Source organism: Triturus cristatus, chromosome 3_1, assembly GCF_964204655.1.
Source record: "Triturus cristatus chromosome 3_1, aTriCri1.1, whole genome shotgun sequence".
Lineage (NCBI taxonomy): Eukaryota > Metazoa > Chordata > Amphibia > Caudata > Salamandridae > Triturus > Triturus cristatus.
Window position 1 is genome coordinate 753,566,365 of NC_140583.1, and position 21,587 is coordinate 753,587,951.

Below are 21,587 nucleotides of genomic sequence, written 5' to 3' on the forward strand. Positions count from 1 at the left end.
TGTTGATGGTGTCCCTGGAGTGCCAGTGGTTGTAGTTGGTTCTGTGCCTGGTGTCGATGGTGTCCCTGTAGTGCCAGTGGTCGTGGTTGTTTCTGTACCTGGTGTTGATGGTGTTCCTGTGGTACCAGTGGTTGTGGTTGGTTCTGTGCCAGGTGTTGATAGTGTTCCTGTTGTACCAGTGCTTGTGGTTGCTTCAGTGCCTGGTGTCAATGGTGATCCTGTGGTACCAGTGGTTGTGGTTGGTTCTTTGCCAGGTGTCGATGTTGTTCCTGTTGTACCTGTGGTTGTAGTGGGTTCTGTGCCTGAAGTTGATGGAGCCCCTGTAGTACCAATGGCTGTGGTAGATTCAGTCCCCGGTGTCAATGGTGTTCCTGTGGTACCAGTTGTTGTGGTTGTTTCTGTGCCAAGTGTTGATGGTGTTCCTGTTGTACCAGTGGTTGTAGTGGGTTCTGTGCCTGAAGTTGGCAGAGCCCCTGTAGTACCAATGGTCATGGTTAATTCAGTCCCCGGTGTCGATGGTGTTCCTGTGGTACCAGTGGTTGTAGTGGATTCTGTGCCTGAAGTTGACGGAGCCTCTGTAGTACCAATGGTCGTGGTTGACTCAGTCCCCGGTGTTGGTGGGGTTCCTGTAGTACCAGTGGTTGTTGTTGGTTCTCTGACAGATGTTGTTGATGTCTCTGTTTTACCAGTTGTTGTAGTGTGTTCTGTGCCAGGTGTTGATGGTGTCTCTCTAGTGCCAGTGGTTGGTTCTGTGCCAGGTGTCGATGATGTGCCAGTGGTACCAGTGGGCGTGGTTGACTCTGTGCCCGGGATCCGTGGTGTCCCTGTTGTACCAGTGGTTGTAGTGGGTTCTGTGCCTGGTGTTGGAGTCCCTGTGGTACCAATGGTTGTGGTTGATTCAGTGCCAGGTGTGGATGGTGTTCCTGTGGTACCAGTGTTTGTGGTTGGTTCTGTGCCAGATGTTGATGGTGTCCCCGGAGCGCCGGTGCTTGTAGTTGGCTCTGTGCCTGGTGTCGATGGTGTCCTTGTAGTGCCAGTGGTCGTGGTTGGTTCTGTACCTGGTGTTGATGGTGTTCCTGTGGTACCAGTGGTTTTGTTTGGTTCTGTGCCAGGTGTTGATGGTGTTCCTGTTGTATCAATGGTTGTGGTAGATTCAGTCCCCGGTGTCGATGGTGTGCCTGTGGTACCAGTGGTTGTGGTTGGTTCTGTGCCAGGTGTCGATGGTGTTCCTGTTGACCCAGTGGTTGTAGTGGATTCTGTGCCTGAAGTTGGCGGAGACCCTGTAGTACCAATGGTTGTGGTTGATTCAGTCCCCGGTGTTGATGGTGCTCCAGTGGTGCCAGTGGTTGTGGTTAGTTCTGTGACAGATGTTGTTGGTGTCTCTATTTTACCAGTGGTTGTAGTGTATCCTGTGCCTGAAGTTGGCAGAGCTCCTGTAGTACCAACGGTCGTGGTTGATTCAGTCCCCGGTGTCGATGGTGTTCCTGTGGTACCAGTGGTTGTTGTGGGTTCTGTGCCTGAAGTTGACGGAGCCTCTGTAGTACCAATGGTCGTGGTTGACTCAGTCCCCGTTGTTGGTGGGGTTCCTGTAGTACCAGTGGTTGTTGTGGGTTCAGTGCCTGGAGTTGATGGTGCTCCAGTGGTACCAGTGATTGTGGATGGTTCTGTGACAGATGTTGTTGGTGTCTCTGTTTTACCAGTGGTTGTAGTGTGTTCTGTTGCAGGTGTTGATGGTGTCTCTGTAGTGCCAGTGGTTGGTTCTGTGCCAGGTGTCGATGATGTGCCAGTGGTACCAGTGGTCGTGGTTGACTCTGTGCCCGGGATCAATGGTGTCCCTGTTGTACCAGTGGTTGTAGTGGGTTCTGTGCCTGGTGTTGGAGTCCCTGTGGTACCAATGATCGTGGTTGATTCAGTGCCAGGTGTGGATGGTGTTCCTGTGGTACCAGTGGTTGTGGTTGGTTTTGTGCCAGATGTTGATGGTGTCCCTGGAGTGCCGGTGGTTGTAGTTGGTTCTGTGCCTGGTGTCGATGGTGTCCTTGTAGTGCCAGTGGTCGTGGTTGGTTCTGTACCTGGTGTTGATGGTGTTCCTATTGACCCAGTGGTTGTGGTTGGTTCTGTGCCAGAAGTTGATGGTGTCTCGTGAGTGCCAGTGGTTGTAGTTGGTTCTGTGCCTGGTGTCGATGTTGTCCCTGTAGTGGCAGTGGTCGTGGTTGTTTCTGTACCTGGTGTTGATGGTGTTCCTGTGGTACCAGTGGTTGTAGTTGGTTCTGTGCCAGGTGTTGATGGTGTTCCTGTTGTACCAGTGCTTGTGGTTGCTTCAGTGCCTGGTGTCAATGGTGTTCCTGTGGTACCAGTGGTTGTGGTTGGTTCTTTGCCAGGTGTCGATGTTGTTCCTGTTGTACCAGTGGTTGTAGTGGGTTCTGTGCCTGAAGTTGATGGAGCCCCTGTAGTACCAATGGCTGTGGTAGATTCAGTCCCCGGTGTCAATGGTGTTCCAGTGGTACCAGTGGTTGTGGTTGGTTCTGTGCCAAGTGTTGATGGTGTTCCTGTTGTACCAGTGGTTGTAGTGGGTTCTGTGCCTGAAGTTGGCAGAGCCCCTGTAGTACCAATGGCCGTGGTTAATTCAGTCCCCAGTGTCGATGGTGTTCCTGTGGTACCAGTGGTTGTAGTGGATTCTGTGCCTGAAGTTGACGGAGCCTCTGTAGTACCAATGGTCATGGTTGACTCAGTCCCCGATGTTGGTGGGGTTCCTGTAGTACCAGTGGTTGTTGTTGGTTCAGTGCCGTGAGTTGATGGTGCTCCAGTGGTACCAGTGATTGTGGTTGGTTCTGTGACAGATGTTGTTGGTGTCTCTGTTTTACCAGTGGTTGTAGTGTGTTCTGTGCCAGGTGTTGATGGTGTCTCTGTAGTGCCAGTGGTTGGTTCTGTGCCAGGTGTCGATGATGTGCCAGTGGTACCAGTGGGCGTGGTTGACTCTGTGCCCGGGATATGTGGTGTCCCTGTTGTACCAGTGGTTGTAGTGGGTTCTGTGCCTGGTGTTGGAGTCCCTGTGGTACCAATGGTCGTGGTTGATTCAGTGCCAGGTGTGGATGGTGTTCCTGTGGTACCAGTGTTTGTGGTTGGTTCTGTGCCAGATGTTGATGGTGTCCCCGGAGCGCCGGTGCTTGTAGTTGGCTCTGTGCCTGGTGTCGATGGTGTCCTTGTAGTGCCAGTGGTCGTGGTTGGTTCTGTACCTGGTGTTGATGGTGTTCCTGTGGTACCAGTGGTTTTGTTTGGTTCTGTGCCAGGTGTTGATGGTGTTATTGTTGTACCAATGGTTGTGGTAGATTCAGTCCCCGGTGTCGATGGTGTTCCTGTGGTACCAGTGGTTGTGGTTGGTTCTGTGCCAGGTGTCGATGGTGTTCCTGTTGACCCAGTGGTTGTAGTGGGTTCTGTGCCTGAAGTTGGCGGAGACCCTGTAGTACCAATGGTTGTGGTTGATTCAGTCCCCTGTGTTGCTGGTGTTCCTGTGGTACTAGTGGCTGTGGTTGGTTCTGTGCCAGGTGTCGATGGTGTTCCTGTTGTCCCAGTGCTTGTAGTGGGTTCTGTGCCTGAAGTTGATGGAGCCTCTGTAGTACCAATGGTCGTGGCTGACTCTGTCCCCGGTGTTGATGATGCTCCAGTGGTGCCAGTGGTTGTGGTTAGTTCTGTGACAGATGTTGTTGGTGTCTCTGTTTTACCAGTGGTTGTAGTGTATCCTGTGCCTGAAGTTGGCAGAGCCCCTGTAGTACCAATGGTCGAGGTTGATTCAGTCCCCGGTGTCGATGGTGTTCCTGTGGTACCAGTGGTTGTTGTGGATTCTGTGCCTGAAGTTGACGGAGCCTCTGTAGTACCAATGGTCGTGGTTGACTCAGTCCCCGGTGTCGATGGTGTTCCTGTGGTACCAGTGGTTGTTGTGGGTTCTGTGCCTGAAGTTGACGGAGCCTCTGTAGTACCAATGGTCGTGGTTGACTCAGTCCCCGGTGTTGGTGGGGTTCCTGTAGTACCAGTGGTTGTTGTGGGTTCAGTGCCAGGAGTTGATGGTGCTCCAGTGGTACCAGTGATTGTGGTTGGTTCTCTGACAGATGTTGTTGGTGTCTCTGTTTTACCAGTGGTTGTAGTGTGTTCTGTGCCAGGTGTTGATGGTGTCTCTGTAGTGCCAGTGGTTGGTTCTGTGCCCGGGATCAATGGTGTCCCTGTTGTACCAGTGGTTGTAGTGGGTTCTGTGCCTGGTGTTGGAGTCCCTGTGGTACCAATGATCGTGGTTGATTCAGTGGCAGGTGTGGATGGTGTTCCTGTGGTTCCAGTGGTTGTGGTTGGTTCTGTGCCAGATGTTGATGGTGTCCCTGGAGTGCCGGGGGTTGTAGTTGGTTCTGTGCCTGGTGTCGATGGTGTCCTTGTAGTGCCAGTGTTCGTGGTTGGTTCTGTACCTGGTGTTGATGGTGTTCCTGTTGACCCAGTGGTTGTAGTGGGTTCTGTGCCTGATGCTGGCACAGACCCTGTAGTACCAATGGTTGTGGTTGATCCGGTACCCGGTGTTGCTGGTGTTCCTGTGGTACCAGTGACTGTGGTTGGTTCTGTTCCAGGTGTTGATGGTATTCCTGTTGTACCAGTGCTTGTAGTGGGTTCTGTGCCTGAAGTTGGCAGAGCCCCTGTAGTACCAATGGTCGTGGTAGATTCAGTCCCCGGTGTCGATGGTGTTTCTGTGGTACCAGTGGTTGTAGTGGATTCTGTGCCTGAAGTTGCCGGAGCCTCTGTAGAACCAATGGTCGTGGTTGACTCAGTCCCCGGTGTTTGTGGGGTTCCTGTAGTACCAGTGGTTGTTGTGGGTTCAGTGCCGTGAGTTGATGGTGCTCCAGTGGTACCAGTGATTGTGGTTGGTTCTGTGACAGATGTTGTTGGTGTCTCTGTTTTACCAGTGGTTGTAGTGTGTTCTGTGCCAGGTGTTGATGGTGTCTCTGTAGTGCCAGTGGTTGGTTCTGTGCCAGGTGTCGATGATGTGCCAGTGGTACCAGTGGTCGTGGTTGACTCTGTGCCCGGGATCAATGGTGTCCCAGTTGTACCAGTGGTTGTAGTGGGTCCTGTGCCTGGTGTTGGAGTCCCTGTGGTACCAATGGTCGTGGTTGATTCAGTGCCAGGTGTGGATGGTGTTCCTGTGGTACCAGTGGTTGTGGTTGGTTCTGTACCTGGTGTTGATGGTGTTCCTGTTGACCCAGTGGTTGTAGTGGGTTCTGTGCCTGAAGTTGGCGGAGACCCTGTAGTACCAATGGTTGTGGTTGATCCGGTCCCCGGTGTTCCTGGTGTTCCTGTGGTACCAGTGGCTGTGGTTGGTTCTGTGCCAGGTGTTGATGGTGTTCCTGTTGTATCAGTGCTTGTAGTGGGTTCTGTGCCTGAAGTTGACGGAGCCCCTGTAGTACCAATGGTCGTGGCAGACTCTGTCCCCGGTGTTGATGGTGCTCCAGTGGCACCAGTGGTTGTGGTTAGTTCTGTGACAGATGTTGTTGGTGTCTCTGTTTTACCAGTGGTTGTAGTGTATCCTGTGCCAGGTGTTGATGGTATATCTGTAGTGCCAGTGGTCGTGGTTGGTTCTGTGTCAGGTGTCGATGATGTGCCGGTGGTACCAGTGGTCGTGGTTGACTCTGTGCCCGGGATCAATGGTGTCCCTGTTGTACCAGTGGTTGTAGTGGGTTCTGTGCCTGGTGTTGGAGACCCTGTGGTACCAATAGTTGTAGTTGGTTCAGTGCCTGGTGTTGATGGTGTTCCTGTGGTACCAGTGGGTGTGGTTTGTTCTGTGCCAGGTGTTGATGGTGTTCCCGTAGTACCAGTTATTGTAGTGTGTTCTGTGCCAGGTGTTGATGTTGTCTCTGTAGTGCCAGTGGTTGATTCTGTGCCAGCTGTTGATGATGTTCCAGTGTTACCAGTGGTCGTGGTTGGCTCTGTGCCCGGGATCAATGGTGTCCCTGTTGTACCAGTGTTTGTAGTGTGTTCTGTGCCTGGTGTTGGAGTCCCTGTGGTACCAATGGTCGTGGTTGATTCAGTGCCAGGTGCGGATGGTGTTCCTGTGGTACCAGTGGTTGTGGTTGGTTCTGTGCCAGAAGTTGATGGTGTCTCGTGAGTGCCAGTGGTTGTAGTTGGTTCTGTGCCTGGTGTCGATGGTGTTCCTATAGTGCCAATGGTCGTGGTTGTTTCTGTACCTGGTGTTGGTGGTACTTCTGTTGTGCCAGTAGTTGTAGTTGGTTCTGTCCCTGGTGTTGATGGTGCACCTGTTGTACCAATGGTGGTTGTTGGTTCAGTGCCAGGAGTCGGTGGTGTTCCTGTCATACCAGTGGTCATAGGTGGTTCAGTGCCAGGTGTTGATGGTGACCCTGTCACACCAGTGGTTGTTGTTGGTTGTTTTCCTGTTGTTGTTGGTGTCCCTGTAGTGCCAGCGCTTGTAGTGGGTTCAATGCCAGGTGTTGATGGCGTTCCTGTCGTACCTGTAGTTGTTGTGTGTTCTGTGGCAGGTGTTGATGGTGTCTCTTTAGTACCAGTGGTTGTTGTTGGTACAGTGCCAGGTGTTGAGGGTGTCCCAGTTGTGCCGGTGGTAGTTTCTGTAACAGCTGATGTTGATGGGGCCGTTGTTTCTGTGGTTGGCCTCCCTGTTGTGGTTACTGCTGTTGTGGCACAGTGAGTGGTGTCACAGCATAGCACTCTCATCTTATAGTTATAACACTTTGTCACATACATATCTTCAGTCTGGTCAGCATTATTACACACGAGCCCAGTTGTTACATCACACTTTACATTTTGCCCAAGTGCAGCAATGTCTTTTTCGGGAAAGTTTACAGCCCTACACTCTATATTGCTTATTTTCTCTGATTTTGTACAAACTGTCTTTCCTGATGCTATTATATTATCAAACGTTTCACTGTCACCATCATCAGGATCTGAGCAAGGTTCCTTCTCATCAAACCAATCCGACCATTTGCAAATTGGTTCACAGACAGTTGCTGGTGGAGATGTCATTTCTGACACAGTGGTTGTGGAGGGAGTAGTAGTTGATTCTGTGATTGTGTTAGTTTCTGAAGTTGTAAATGGAGGTGTGGCTGTTTCAGTAAAAATTGAGGTTGTACTAGCAGTGGTTGTAGTTGGTTCTGAGCCTGTAGGTGTTGATGGGGCCCCTGTAGGTTCTGTGGTTGGGGTTGGTTCTGTGGCAGAATTGGTAGTTGATGAAGGCGTAGAACCACAAGGCACATAGGAACAACATAAAAAGCTGACCTGGTAATTGTAGCACTTGGGTGCGGGCATCTGATCTTTGTTATTGCACTTAAGTCCAGTGTGAGGGGTGCATTCCACTACTTGACCGACTTCTTCCAAAGAGGAATCTGGAAAATCTGCAGCTCGACAGCGGACTTCTTTTGGCGCTTTACAAACCTTCTCCCCCTTTTCTTCCATTAACTCTAATGTCTCATATTCTCCACCATCAGGTCCTGACCGTGGGTAACTATGATCAAGCCATTCAGTCCAGCTGCACACCTCATGGACACAGACAGAAGGAGTGGGTGGAGCTGTGATGGGCAGAGAAAAGGACAAACAATATTACCTATTATTTTACTCATTGTGAAAAAGAATCACATGTTCTCCTTTATGCCAGTACTTTACATGGTACTGGACAAATAAATGAGAAAACTAGTTGAATCCAACCCTTTGCATGAGTAAGTCAATTGGCATAAAATACTGATAATTAAAAATCTTAATGAAAAGTTCAAGTTGGAATACATTGTAGTGTTGTTTATCCCACTTACTGCAGGATTCAAGTGCAGCTGCAGTACCAAAGTAACTGCATTGCCTCAACTATTCGCAATTTTCCTCAAGTTCTATAGAATAAAAAGCTATCCATCTCCCTCCCGCGCTTAATAGTTGGTGTCTCTGCAGTGACCCACAAATATTGAGTCAGGTAGCTCCAGTAGGCACTATGATTCTGGTACTGATGGTACCTGCTCATAGGAAGTCACACAGCCTTTGCTACCGAATGACTGCCCTCTGATGAAAAGGGGGAATCTTGAAACCAAACAGCGCCTGCAATGCTAAAGTAAGCAAGAGAATTACATCTTAAGGTTTGCTGGTGCCAAAGCAGGAAATTACTCAGAAATAACAGTATCTGTGCCAAACCACTGCCCTGAACAACACCTCCATAGGGCCATCCAGCTCTATTACTGGTCCTACCCACTGATCCCACCAATGACTAAAGGAAATCTAAATACCCTGACCACAGGAGCAAGTTTATCAGAGAGAACACAAACAACCTACCCCTGGTGTGAGAGGAAGTGGCCACGCCAGTGGTGAAGGTGAAGGCTGTGGTGGGTGCTGCGGTTGAGCATTCTGTAATATGACGGTTGATTGTGCCATTGGCTGCACAGGTTGCTACAAAGCAGCCTCCCAGGTTATCTCCTGTTCGGTAGATTTCTTCCCCATACTTGTAATTCTTGCCATCGTAAGAACAGAAACAAGCTGAAAAACCAAGCATGTAGTCAGACAATATTCACGTTTCTAGGAAGTCCAGTGCTGTAGCAAAAAATAACTGTACTGCGCATGCGACCCTTGACTTCTTACCTGTAAGGTCGTAGTTGCATTTCATGTCATTGCCAATGCAGGTGCTAGTTGGAGAGAAGGTAGACTTGAGTTACCAGCCTCACAAATGTTCATGCTTTGTTACTTTTAAAGCAAAAAATGTAATTTTGTTGCTAGCAGCCACACACGCAAACGTATACACATTTTAATCAAACAAGTAAACATGCAGAGGTATTATTTTCCCTCCATCTCAGAATTCAAGCATAGGTCCCAGAGACCCAGCTAGAGGGCTATCACTAGGCAGGAAAACCAAAAATGATGATTGTTAGAAATGGGGGTCTCTAGTTGGCAATGGCTGGCCACTGTCCAAGTAGGGACCCTTCTTCCTAAGTCAGAGTAAGCGGGCTACACCCTTCGATAACCCCTGCTCAACCCTGTGGTAACGTAGCACGAGCAGCTAGGCTTATCTCAGAGGCAATGTGTGAAGCATTTATGACCATACACAGTAACACAGTGAGAACACTACAAAGGGACACCACACAAGTAGTTATAAAAAATAAGTATCTTTATATATATAGATTTAACACAAGACCAATAACAGGAAAAAGCCACAATACTGAAAAATAGGATTAACCCCTTCGCTGCGGTGGGAATTCCGCAGCAGCGCTGGGGGGTGCGGGGGGGCAGCGCGGTGGCACTGTGCTCATGACGGAGCCACTCCGTCATGAGCCACGGTTGAGCTGTGCTCATGACGGAGCGGTTCCGTCATGACTCCGCCCAGTTGCGTTGTCCCCCCGCACAGGCGGGGAAACAGCGCCGCATGGGCGGAGCGGCCGCCAACGGTCGTGGCATGACGGAACCGCTCCGTCATGAGCACACGGCAACCGTGGCTCATGACGGAGCGGTTCCGTCATGAGCGGGGAAGGGGTTAATCTTGAAATGCTGTAAAAATAGTTCAAAGTGTGCAAAGAGGAGTTCAGTTTAAAGCAGTGGTCTCTGCGACCCTTTTACACACAAAATACCTGGGTTCTGTAGCAAAGCAACAAAAATGTCACTAAGGGGTTGTAGCGATGATTTTCCTCACACGTGACCAGCGATGCGTTGAATCCTTGCCGCAAGGTAGGATGATGCGCTGATCTGTGTGCAGGACAAAGCGACAAACTTCTCCACGCTAAGCCGGCGATGCGTTGAAATCCTTGCTGTGAAGGGAGGATGATGCGCGGAGCCTGTTGCGTGTGCGATCTTGTTGCAATGAAAAGAAATGGCACCCCGCGAGGGAGCGGCGACCCTGATACGATGCGATGAAAATGGCGAACACTCGGTGACCACGCTGCGATGTCGTAAAGCTATGAACTCGATGCGATGATCTTTGGTTAGCGAGCACTTGGAGGCCCGCAAACATGCAATGCGATAATCTTCGGTTTAGCGAGCATTTGGCAGCCCGCAAACGTGTGATGCGATAATCTCCGGTAGTGAGCACTCAGCGGCAGCAGCGCAATGATTTTCCTTACGCTCTTCAGCTGCGGCGGCTCGCAAATGGGCGTTAGCGACGATTTTCAGCACTCTCTTCTCGGTAGTAGAACTAGAGGCCCTGGAACTCACAGGAGCCTCACCTGCAGATCGAAATCTTCGCTGGGAGGAAACAGGAGGCTGGTGGTGGAGTCTGATGTGCCTGAGACTCCAGCAGGAGGCTAGCTCTCTTCTAGCCCAGGGTGATTGCTGTAGCAAGATAAAATAAAAGTTCCTTTAAAGTCCTTTTCCTCTTCTTCCAAGTCTAGTACTAACCACTGCAGGCCAGTCCAAGAAACAGCACACAAGCACAAAGACAGTCCTCTCCTGCAGATTCCTTTGGTTATATGGAGAGAGGTTCTTCTTGTTGTCCAGGAGCAATAGAAATTGTAGGGGTTTCAGCACAGATATTTATACCCCAAAAGGCTTTGTTCTCAGAAGCTACAAGCCACTGAACCCAGCCAGAACCAGTTCTGCCCAGTCCTGGATCACTTTGTTTACCAGGCTACATCCTTCCTTTCAGAGTGCAGGGCAGAGACATCAGACGCACCACAGGAGGTGGAGCCAGCATTGTGGAGGAAAGGCACAGCCCTATTCAGGTGCCAGGTTCAACTCCTCCCACCCATCTAGATGCAGATCTCTCTATTCACCACTGGGACACCTCACCCTGTCTCCTGGAATTCCCCAGCCCTCTCACTCCAAAACCAGACAGCCAATACACATAACAGCAGAGCACACTGGAAGACTTAGGCAAGAAAAGACCTACTTTCTAAAAGTGGTATTTTCAAACACAGAATATAAAAATAAACTCCACTAAAAGATGTATTTTAATATTCTGAGCTCAGGCATACTACCATGTTCTTTGGGTCAGTTAGGACTATAGAATGTAATAGTCAAACTGCCCATTCTGGCCTATGGAGAACAGGTAGCCTTACAGTAGTGAAACTAAATTGGGTGTAATTCACTACCAGGACATGCTACACACAGCAGGGCATGTCCTATCTTACACATACAATGCACCCTACCATAGGGGTGACTCACATAATGCCAAGGGAAGGTTCAGGGGCTGGGAAGTGGGTGCACTTCACAGCCAAGATGGCAGTTCTGGACTGCACACATACTCTGCAGTGGCAGTTCTGAGACACACTTTACAAGCTGCTTCTGTGGGTGGCGCAAACCAGCGCTGCAGGCCCACCAGCAGCATTTGGTTTACCAGCCCTGGGCACACACATGCCATGCTACTTGGGATTAACAGGCAAACCAAATAAGCCAATCATGGATATATCAATTTACATGTCATATTTACCAAGGGAGAGCAAATGCACTTTAGCACTGATCAGCAGTGGTAAAGTACTCAGAGTCATAAAGCCAACAAAAACAGGTTAGAACAAATCCAGGAGAAAGGCAAAAAGCTTAGGGATGACCCTGCAAAAAGGGCCATTTCCAAAAATGATGATTACCCACAAGGAAATAAAAGAAGCCATCAACTACTTATCCAGGAGGTCACATACAATATCATTGCCCTGTCACTCATTCTTCCTTACCAAGACATGCAGTTCTCCACACTGGGGATCTTGGACCCAGGTCTGTAGAGGTTGCCATGATTGTCATAGCAACCACAGTTAGCAGTGCAGGCCATGTTCTGCTCATCGAAGTAGGGTCGGTCCTCTGGGCAGCTGGGGTAGCAACCTAAAGATTTTCAGAAGACAACAGATTAAAAGAATGAAAACACAAGGGAACGGTGAGATGGAAAAAACATAGCTTTCAATTTTTTTCAAAACCCACAGAGTAGAGCTGGCAGGGAGGATGGCCTTGATACTGCAATGTTGTCTCATTTTTGAAAGGTTGTTATTGGAGGAACTGACATTTTAGCCATCTTTTTTGCTCCTTGCTTATAAGCATCCCTGGCGGTATAAATCAGACTTGAACTGGCATCTGGATACATGAGAGATTTAAAAACAATTTGGTACCTCAAAGAAGAGCTAAGAACGGACATAAATGTGCCATGGTAACCGGCTGAAGCTATCATGGTGGAACTCCAAATACCTTTCCCCCATGATCAACAATATTTAGACTTTAGAATGGTTGGAGAGAACGAATATTGTGGCAGACAGATCTAAGGATAAAAGCTCTACCTGCCCACAGATTTCCCCTGTCAATATGTTGGGCCTCCACACACCCTAGTCTCTGTTCTGGAGTCCGAACATTGCAGGGCTCTTAGCTTTGAACCCCAGCACAAGCCTAGTTTGGGAAGACAACTTACAAACTTCTCTCCTTTGCATCCTGACTACATCTCTACTGTCCAGTATGGACTGTTTCAAATGATCATAACTGCTGAAAACAGAGCAGAATATGGACAAAGTCTGGTTTGTTTCTCCCATACCTTCCAAGCCTGGCAACTCATAAAGGCATTTTCCACCAGGGTTGGCGCAGGTCTTCATGCATGGGGCACCGCACGGTTTGTAGTGCCACTCACAGTCCCCATCCGGGTTGTAGAAGTCACAGAACAGAGCTGCAGAGAGAAAGACAATAGAGCACCTCTTGTCTTGTATGTATTTTGCTATTTCAACAATGTTTTTGAGCTGTATATGGCAAGATACATGCAACTTGATGCCGTTGCGAGGGCACAGACTAGCAAAGGCCTGACAGGCACAATGTACACGAGGGAGCAGGGTGAATGTTTTAGCAAGTTCGGCATCCATAGTTCGCCTGATTTTGTCTTACAGTATCTCCTTGCATTAGCAGATCCCATCTGAACATCTTCCTTCGTACATTCTCCATTGCTATATGCAAATGTGACCCAATTCATGTCTGGTTACTGAGGGATAAGCTACCTGGTTAACACTAGTTGGTGCTAAGACTTAGATCCTTGGCTGGGGATCTCTAGAAGTGCCTGGCTGGCGTTTCCCTGGAAGCAAACTTTAAAGACTTCACCAAAAATACTCAAAATGGATTTATAATCTGAGTATTCTAGTAACCAAGGGGTTGAGTTAGAGTTTTCCAAACAGGGTGCTCGCGATATAGTTCCCTGTCTGTCAAACTGATGGCCCCCCACCCTTTTTAGGTAAAACCGGGCAGGGAAGGACAGAAATTAACAAAAGATGAACCCCACATCGAGAGAAAAAGGCCGGGTGTGCAGGTTATTAGTTTTTGTGTTTTTCAATAACAAACAATGGGATTTTTTTTTGTTAAAGTTTTGTAGACTGCTGTAAAAACCAACAGCAGCTATCCACCAAACCTTTTGTACCTTAACAGCAACTGCCATAACAGCAGTTCCTGTCAAGGTGCAGGGATCACCAGTGGACCAGTGGTTAGCTCTAAATGTGGCGGGCGGCAGTCCATTAGGGTGGCAAACATAAAGTCCTCCATCACCCTGAAGGACAGAGTCTAGATCAGGCTCATAGTCATATTACTTATCACTTAGCTTGATCACTCTACTATACCAGCTTCGAGTTGGAATGAAGAATATTTTTTGAAACATAATACTTTGATAAGAAACCTACTACATTGAATTCTCAAAAAGTAAAACTTTCCATTATCATTAGATGGACATTATTAAATAAGTTTTACAACAATTTGTTTAAAAAAATATGGGTACCAGCCACCTTGCCTCAAACTCATCCTAAACCATAATCTATTCCAAATCCTAATGTAATTATTAACCTAATCTTTATATTAAACCTAATGTGTCCCTTAACCTAACCACTGCTCTATGCCCCCTCCCACATTAACTCAAGCCCTGTCCTTTATTGTAGCTCTTAACTTTTTTTACTCTCAGATGCTTTTACCTATATACCATATTCATATTTAACTGTTACTTGAAAAATTTACATCTTTTCTTTCTTATTTTCGTTAGTGGTCCAAAACTACAATGCACTGTAACTACTTTTCTTCGAAGTGGTTCCCTCATGATGGCGTTTTTACATCATACATTTCATACGGTCAAAATCCCTAATGTCCATCAAATCACTATGTTGAAAAAAGAAAGACAGTAAGGAAATGACCCCTCCAAAACACAACACCAGGGAAGACTGTAAATGAAATATAGGAGAGCACGTTCACACATCCCTGAGGAGTTTGTATTATATACTGGTATGTATGACATTCAAACACCTCTATAAGGCACACAGAGTGCCCTACAGGCAGGTTTTCACCAACTCTGCTTAGATATTATTGCCCTTTGTGAATGTGCATCAAGCAGTGTGTCCCTTTTTTACAGTATTTAAAGAGAAAGCTTAAATGGGATTTTAGGAGCATAATATAACATTACCTGATATGTATCCTGTGTAGTAGACAGATCGATAACTAGACCAACACAGCTGACAGATAGACACACAGACAGATTATCCAATCCCATGACATCAGTAAACCCTGGGTAATTAGGAGTTGGTGGTCCTATTTCATTATTTTACAATCTAAATGTAAAATTCATGTGAACTGTAGAGATCTTGCGCAATGTCTAGTCTCAATTGACACACATGTACATGAAAACTAAAAAAAAAAATTCTTGTTTTTCTGGAAAGTGCCATTGAATGCAACACCTTTTTCTCCAATACATCTTAACATTTCTCTCAATGTAAGCAACATTATCTCTCTCTCTCAATGATTTATGCTGCAACTTCTCTAGCTCTGATGCTTTTCAATTGCATGTTCTGTCCATGTATACGTACGGCATATATTTGGGGTTCTCCAGTGGATGCAAACTCCAACCTCACTGCAGGCCTGAAAGAAACACAAGAACTGGGAATGGGAGGATACAATGCGTACACCCTATCTAAACTTTCTGAGTAGCAGAGAAAGTATAAAACTTCTAAGAAGAGTTGTGCTATGGTATCGCAGATAGTGATAATAGTGTGGTTACAAACACACCAACCTGGTAGGGGAGTCAATGTGTGTTATCAGATCACTAGAAATCCTTCAGCTTGGTGGGGGGTTTCAGTGGTAACGTTTTTATTATACATAAAGGGGGTTGTGACTTGATACGCCAAACAGAATTGTCGCTCAAGAACCGGACAGCGTTACCTGTGAGTGACATGTTGAGAATGCGTCGCTTTTGATGATGCTGCACTGCTTCTGGGACCAAGCTTTTCTGTACGGGTTGGCAGTACAAGCGTCCTTGGCTTCCAAGGCATCTGGGCAGGTGGGATTGGCTTTCCAGCTGTTCCCGAATTCAAGTACATCGCCAACCACAGACTGGCTTCTGGTGGTGAAGTCATTGATACCATTCGAATCAAAGTTGCCACAGAGACCACAAACCATGCCCTGTGTAAAGAGCCAAACAAGTGTAGGTTAATAGTTTTTCATCACAATCATTAACAAATCAAAGAAAAAAAGGCTTGCAGGGTGTTCTATGCCATACCCATGCCAATGCTCCAAGGCACAACATTGCAGTCACAGAGACTGTTGCTTTTTCGTGGGGGAAGGGAAGTTGGAAAAAACATTTAACCTAAACCCTTGGAGGTATGCTACTGAAGGGATTATTGTATCCTCTGAACACATGTAGTGTCCTTTGATTAACTCCGCACCTTAAATTTTGAACTGAGCTTGATGAATATGCTGGTCTTCTTGTCCCACATGAGGGCCATTCCATGCTTTGTCTCAATCACCATGTAGATGCCTGTGGAGCGGACGTTGTAAGGCATCTCCACCGTGCTGTCCCTTTGCACCACATCGATGTGTTCCTCATGCAGGATCAGTTCATTGCCCTGGAAAAGACACAGGCTCAATTAGGTGGTAGACAAGTCAACAAACAATCTCAGTTTGCAGTGACGACCAATGAGTGTGTGGCTTTAGCAGTAAACTACTCCATGTCTTTATAAACTTTCTAAATGATCTTTACTTGTAAAAGTAAATCAAATTGTTCATGTGTTTCACCTGTTAACATATGCAATAGTGTGGAGTATGCTGTTGGACTTAAGCTATTTGCCAGAATGCACGTTTGACTCATCTATATCTATCCAATGAACAATCAGAGTCCTTGAATGACTATTAATGGAGGATGTCAATTTTCAGTGCATGAAATGTGGCACTCCATTCGTGCCCAAATGAGAAAGTGCATGAGAGCTGGCAGTGTTGTTTTCAATTTCCGTGCCCAATCAAGGTTCTGTATCTCATTTCTATGGCTGAGAGGGGGAGCTCAGTCTTCAGGCTCAGCCTCAATAATGTCCATTGTGCTCTCTAAGCAGTGAGAAAGATCCTCAGATTTAATGGCTGTTCACACCTCGGCCTCCACGCTAAAACATACGGAAGGGTGTCAGTACTTAAAGGATTGAGGGTGGCTTGCGGAAATGTGGACAAGGGCAGAGGGCAGCTGTGCTGACGTTACTGAAGCATTATGCAAAGATCCCTGGTCTTCCAACAGATGGGAATTGCTGTAAATCCAAGAGGCTGAGCAACAAACCATGGTGCACTCAACGTCATGATCAGTCATATTCTTAACAGAGGCATCATTGAAGAAACTCTTTCCTAGACAGAACACATGTGGGTTCATCAATTCATTCAGAGCAATTGCAACTCTTTGAAGCAACAGGGAACAGATACTTTTCACATCTTCAGGTACACAATTTAATCAAGTGAGTATTTATTGTGGTGATGCTAGACCGATATGTGGCTTTCGTTTCCAGCTAGAGCTCCATCCGACATCCAGACATTTCCATTCATACGCAGTACGCGCTACTCACCCCGAGGAAGAGCCGAATGGATTTGGAGCAGGTGGTGCCAGTAGTGCCGCAGGGGATGTTCTCGGTGATCACTCGGAAGGTGCCAGCAGTGCTGTTGCCACAGTAGTCCTGAGGAGAAGGATATTGGTATTAATTTGCAATGATCCTCAGCAGGTTGCAGGCTGCGAGAAAGGGCCTTATTAGAATACTCCATAAATACCTGAGCCAGGGTGTATTGACAGTCCCCGTTGAAGCTGAAGCGCTTGCTGTCGAACGTGATGTAATGTCCATCGCCGTACACAGTGCAGGTGCCGAAGCAAGGTTTGTCAGTGCATTGCCACTTCCGGTTCTTGCAGGTGCTGTGAGCAAGAAATCCTCTCATCAATCAATGAAGCAGTGCAGTCGAACAAGTGCACCCTTCTCATGCCCGCAAAACACATTCCATACCCCATGCTTTAGCGCTCTTGGACGCAGCTTGAAATGCAGGGAGATATTTACAAGAAAATGTCAGAGCGTGATGTAATGCCAAATTTGGCAATGCCGCATTCAGACATTTTCAAAAAGCAGGGATGCGCCGTATTTACAAAAAACGGTGCACCCCTGCGTTTCACCTAGCGCTGGCACTAAAAAAGCTGCCTAGCTCACATAATCACATAAACACCCTGCACATAAACAATCTTTAAAGGTGATTTGCCATTTCTATGTGTGCTACAGAGAACAGAACACATTGAAAGAGCAAAATATGAGGAGAAATTATTCATTTCTCTTCATATCGCCATCCTAAGACCAGGTTTTACCTGGCCTAAGTTTTTGGTGCTTCCACATCGTTGTAAATATGGAGCGGCGTCAAGAAGCAATGGGTGTTGCAGTGGAATACCCACTGCAACACCCATCGCCTGCCCCTTTGCAGCAGCGGACTACTGCGGAAAGGGGCATATGTACAAGGTGGCATTAAGCCGTGTTCAGTGGCTTAATGCCACCTTGTAAATATGGGGTATGGAGAAAAGCCACCGGAGCGTCAAAAAAAGTGATGCTCCAGCGGCATTAGGGGCTTGTAAATATGCCCCTCAGAGTTACTTTCTAGATTCAGAAGATTGAAACACCTGCCATAAGGTAACTAGTCTCTTTAGTTCAAAATACTCTTTCAAATGTATCAAACACTGAGGCACACTTCAACATTTAAACCTTATTCGCTACCTCAGTTGTCTAATTGCACCACCATCCTTCCCATCTCCTTTTAGCTCTTTGAAGTGGAATATTCTGAGCAAGTACTGGCCTCAGCTCCAGTGCCCATGAGTCTCTTCCTGGTCACTTCTAGCTCCAGGTGGCCCTTGATCGCAGCGTGTGTAGCAATGAGGGCTTACTCAAGTGAAGCAGACACAGGCAACGAGAGGGGACAGAGTGCATATATTTAGATGTGTTTCTTTCTTCATTATCCTCATATGACATGGAAAGGGCTTGCACCTTGTACAAAGGTGGCCTCTTGCCCATCCGTTCTGTGGCTTCTATCCGTACTTTTCTTTAATGCAGGAGAGTCCCATCCTCTGAGGTCACTCTGATGTCTTCCTCTTTACAGCAGAGGAGCACAACGCTTTATTTATCTATTTCATAACACTTAGACCAGCTGAGCTTTCTGATCTTTTTTGATTGGATTACAGTGAATGTGTCTTCTGTGAAGTCTGCCATCTTTCCTAATGCCCAATTTTATAATGTCAACAAACTAATCCTTGAACACCACTTTTTAGCCCATCACTTGATTAGTAATCGCCCTCCATTGAGCCATGACCTACTGAAAGTATAATCTTTTCCAAGCAAGAAACCACACGCCTTCTTAAGAATTTTAGGCTTAAATGAGTTAATCGATGCTTTATTCAAATACTAAAATCCATCTTCAAGCAGCCTGTGCCCTTGACTATTTTCTACCACCGTTCAATAGATCATGATTTCTCCATGACATTGCACAGCAGAGATATCCAGCACTGTTTCAGAATGCGCTGATCCATGCCTAAATCTGGGATGACCGCTGACTACACAAATGATTTCAATTTAGGTTCACGGCAGATCCATATCATAGGGGTATTCATTAAATATAATAAGATGTTGGTCCTTTGGGAACCACTGCAGACAATCCAGGAAATCTGGCCTGGCTCCACGTCTTTTGAACGAAAGATGCCAAGTGAAAACCTATACCATGGCCCCAACCCAGGTGGATCAAAACTGGCCAACTCTGGTGTGGCTCAAGTAAACTACACTCTCTTTCTTTAAAGTATGTGCCATTTTGTACCAGAGGGCAAACAAATTTCTTGGGCATGATTTTAACAAAGCCCTGTTGGTTTGCATTAAATCAGTGATCTTTAGCAAAAGTAGTTCACGTGTATTACCCCATAGGGCCTGTTCTATTAGTCATTACTTGCTTTCTCTTTGTGGCGGAGGAGCTAGAAGGCATCATATTAACACAAGGTGTAGGAACGATGTCTAATGGAGCCTAGACATGTTTAGCTTGCCCACAGGCTACGCAAACATTCTTCTCTGGGCTACAAGAGTTATTGGATTATTATGCGCCACATCTTAGGATGCTGCAAAGGACCCCGCTGTCAAAGGCGCTGTTTGGGGACTGTAGCGAGACGTCTCCCAGGGCCCATTTTCACAGCCAGGACATGCACATGAGGAGTAACACACAGCGACCAGCCCCAGCTCCCTCTTCCCAGCCTGAGTCTATAAAGGATGGTGTCCCTGACATGCGGTTGAGTGGCAGTGCCTACCAGGTGTTGCAGCTGACGGAGATCTCCTCTCCAGGTTGGTATTCAGCCTCATTGTGGAGACAGGGACAGGCCTCGGCCTGGATGCAGCCACCTTTGCCGTCGAGCACCATCCCCTCTGGGCAGACGCATCCGGACACGCAGTGGGTGCTGAACTGTAAAGTCAAGGAAGAAAAGGCTGTGTTAGCAGGGCCCAGGGCAGAGAAGCAATAGAGCAGACTCCCGGTGCTGGAGGAGTCCACGATAAACGCATCACAGTCTGCAAACATTTCACAGCCATTAGACAAGTCGTGGTTCCGGTGCCGTGTGCTGAGCCTTGAGACCTCGGGCCACTGGACAACAACATCGAGGGTCTTCCTCCCCCGTCCAACGTCTCCAACAAAAGAAAAGAACAGGCGCAGACAAAATATTGTTTTAAATCAAACCATCCTCTCCATGTCTCCCCAAGCCCTCGCCCTGTGTGCCCCCCGAAACCCCTTCACCCCACCCTACGAGACACTCACGCATTCCACGTCGAACGTCTGACAGCTCTTCTGGCACTCGGAGCCCTTGGCGTTGGTAGAAACATTCGCGCATTCAAAGTACACCATGGGGGCCTCGCATTCTGGAGGGGGCGACAAAATGAGAGGCGTGTGAGATATCGGCATGTCTCACTTCCGGAAATTATGCTTTCCAAATCCCGATTGCTCAACGAGACGGTGGGTTTCTAAGGAAACAATTTAGCCGAAGTCAGAACCCGATATGCAGAGGTGAAGCGATGGAGATTGACACAGGAGTGTCTCGGCCCCTCCTCTACTGGTCTGCTAGCCTAGCCTGGGAAATTAACCTTTTCTCCGCTCATGAATCTGTGACCATAGATGATGAATTAATAAGCAAAGAAGTGAATACATTTTACTCAATGGGAGAGGAAAATTCACCCCAAAGACAGAACGAGAGAATATTATTAATGCTAGTGGTACAGCATTGGGATAAGAGAGTGCCAAAGGGCGACAAACACGGACTTGTATTGCAGTTTCCGCGGATAGGCGTGAAGATTACCTGGCTCTTTAACGGTCACTCCCAAGCAGCTGACCTTCCCCTGTGAGCAGGTGCTGTGGAGAAGAAGGGAGAAAGACACCAAGGCGTTAGACAAGTGTTCTACGTGTTCAGCTTTCTGTGAAATGTTTTTCCTTTTCTTTTTCTTTTTTGGCGGTTCATTGCCACCAGGTGGTCAATGTCAGGAATTTCTTTCCGGTTGTCGGGTGCTGAACAGAGTGGTTTTGTTTTTACGTTTAGCAGCATGGGGAACATAAATCAATAATCATCTCACATGTTTATAAGACATCTTAAAATAATTAAATAAACAACTTCCTGATCGTTTTTATTTGCAGATAAAATGAATATGTGTATTGTTCCATGTCCTGGAGCAGCCTGCACACTCATTCATGTTTAGAAACTGCAAACGCACAAAAATCACAACAGCTGGAGTCACAGAACTTGTGTAAAATAGTTTTAGATGCCATTTCTCTGCAGGAGGCTGGGTGGCCGAGGCTGTCCTGCTGGATTTTCAAAATGCATCCTTTGCTTGTGCTCAACCTCTAGAGCTGGCTGCCCACGCAGGATGCATGAATCTGTACAACTTCTTGTAGTGGACAGCTGCACTGCTGCAGAGCTATAGCTCAAGATGTGGCTGCACGCGCAGGGCGGTGTGTACCTTGCCACGAGATTTATGTAATGTGGTTGTAAGCATTGAGTACGTACATGTTGGTGAATCAAACAAAGGCATTACACCCGCTAATCCAAATATTGAGTATCACCTCTTCCCATCTAACCCGAAGTCCTACCTTTGCTGGACGGTTTTTTAAAGGTACCCACAGGGACACAAGTCCTATACTGGGTGGGACTTATCATATGCAGTTAAAAAACTGACAACATAGCAAGTCACGTCACACGATGTAATGGCATGCCCTTATAATAAGCTTTACTTTAAACCTCAAGTGTCTTTCTTAAAGCAACAGCAACTTGACATGATCACAAAGCAAAAAAACAAAAAGAACATTTTTGGTTTTACTTTTTTACAAATCACGTATTTTTCCACATATCAAAGGTGCCA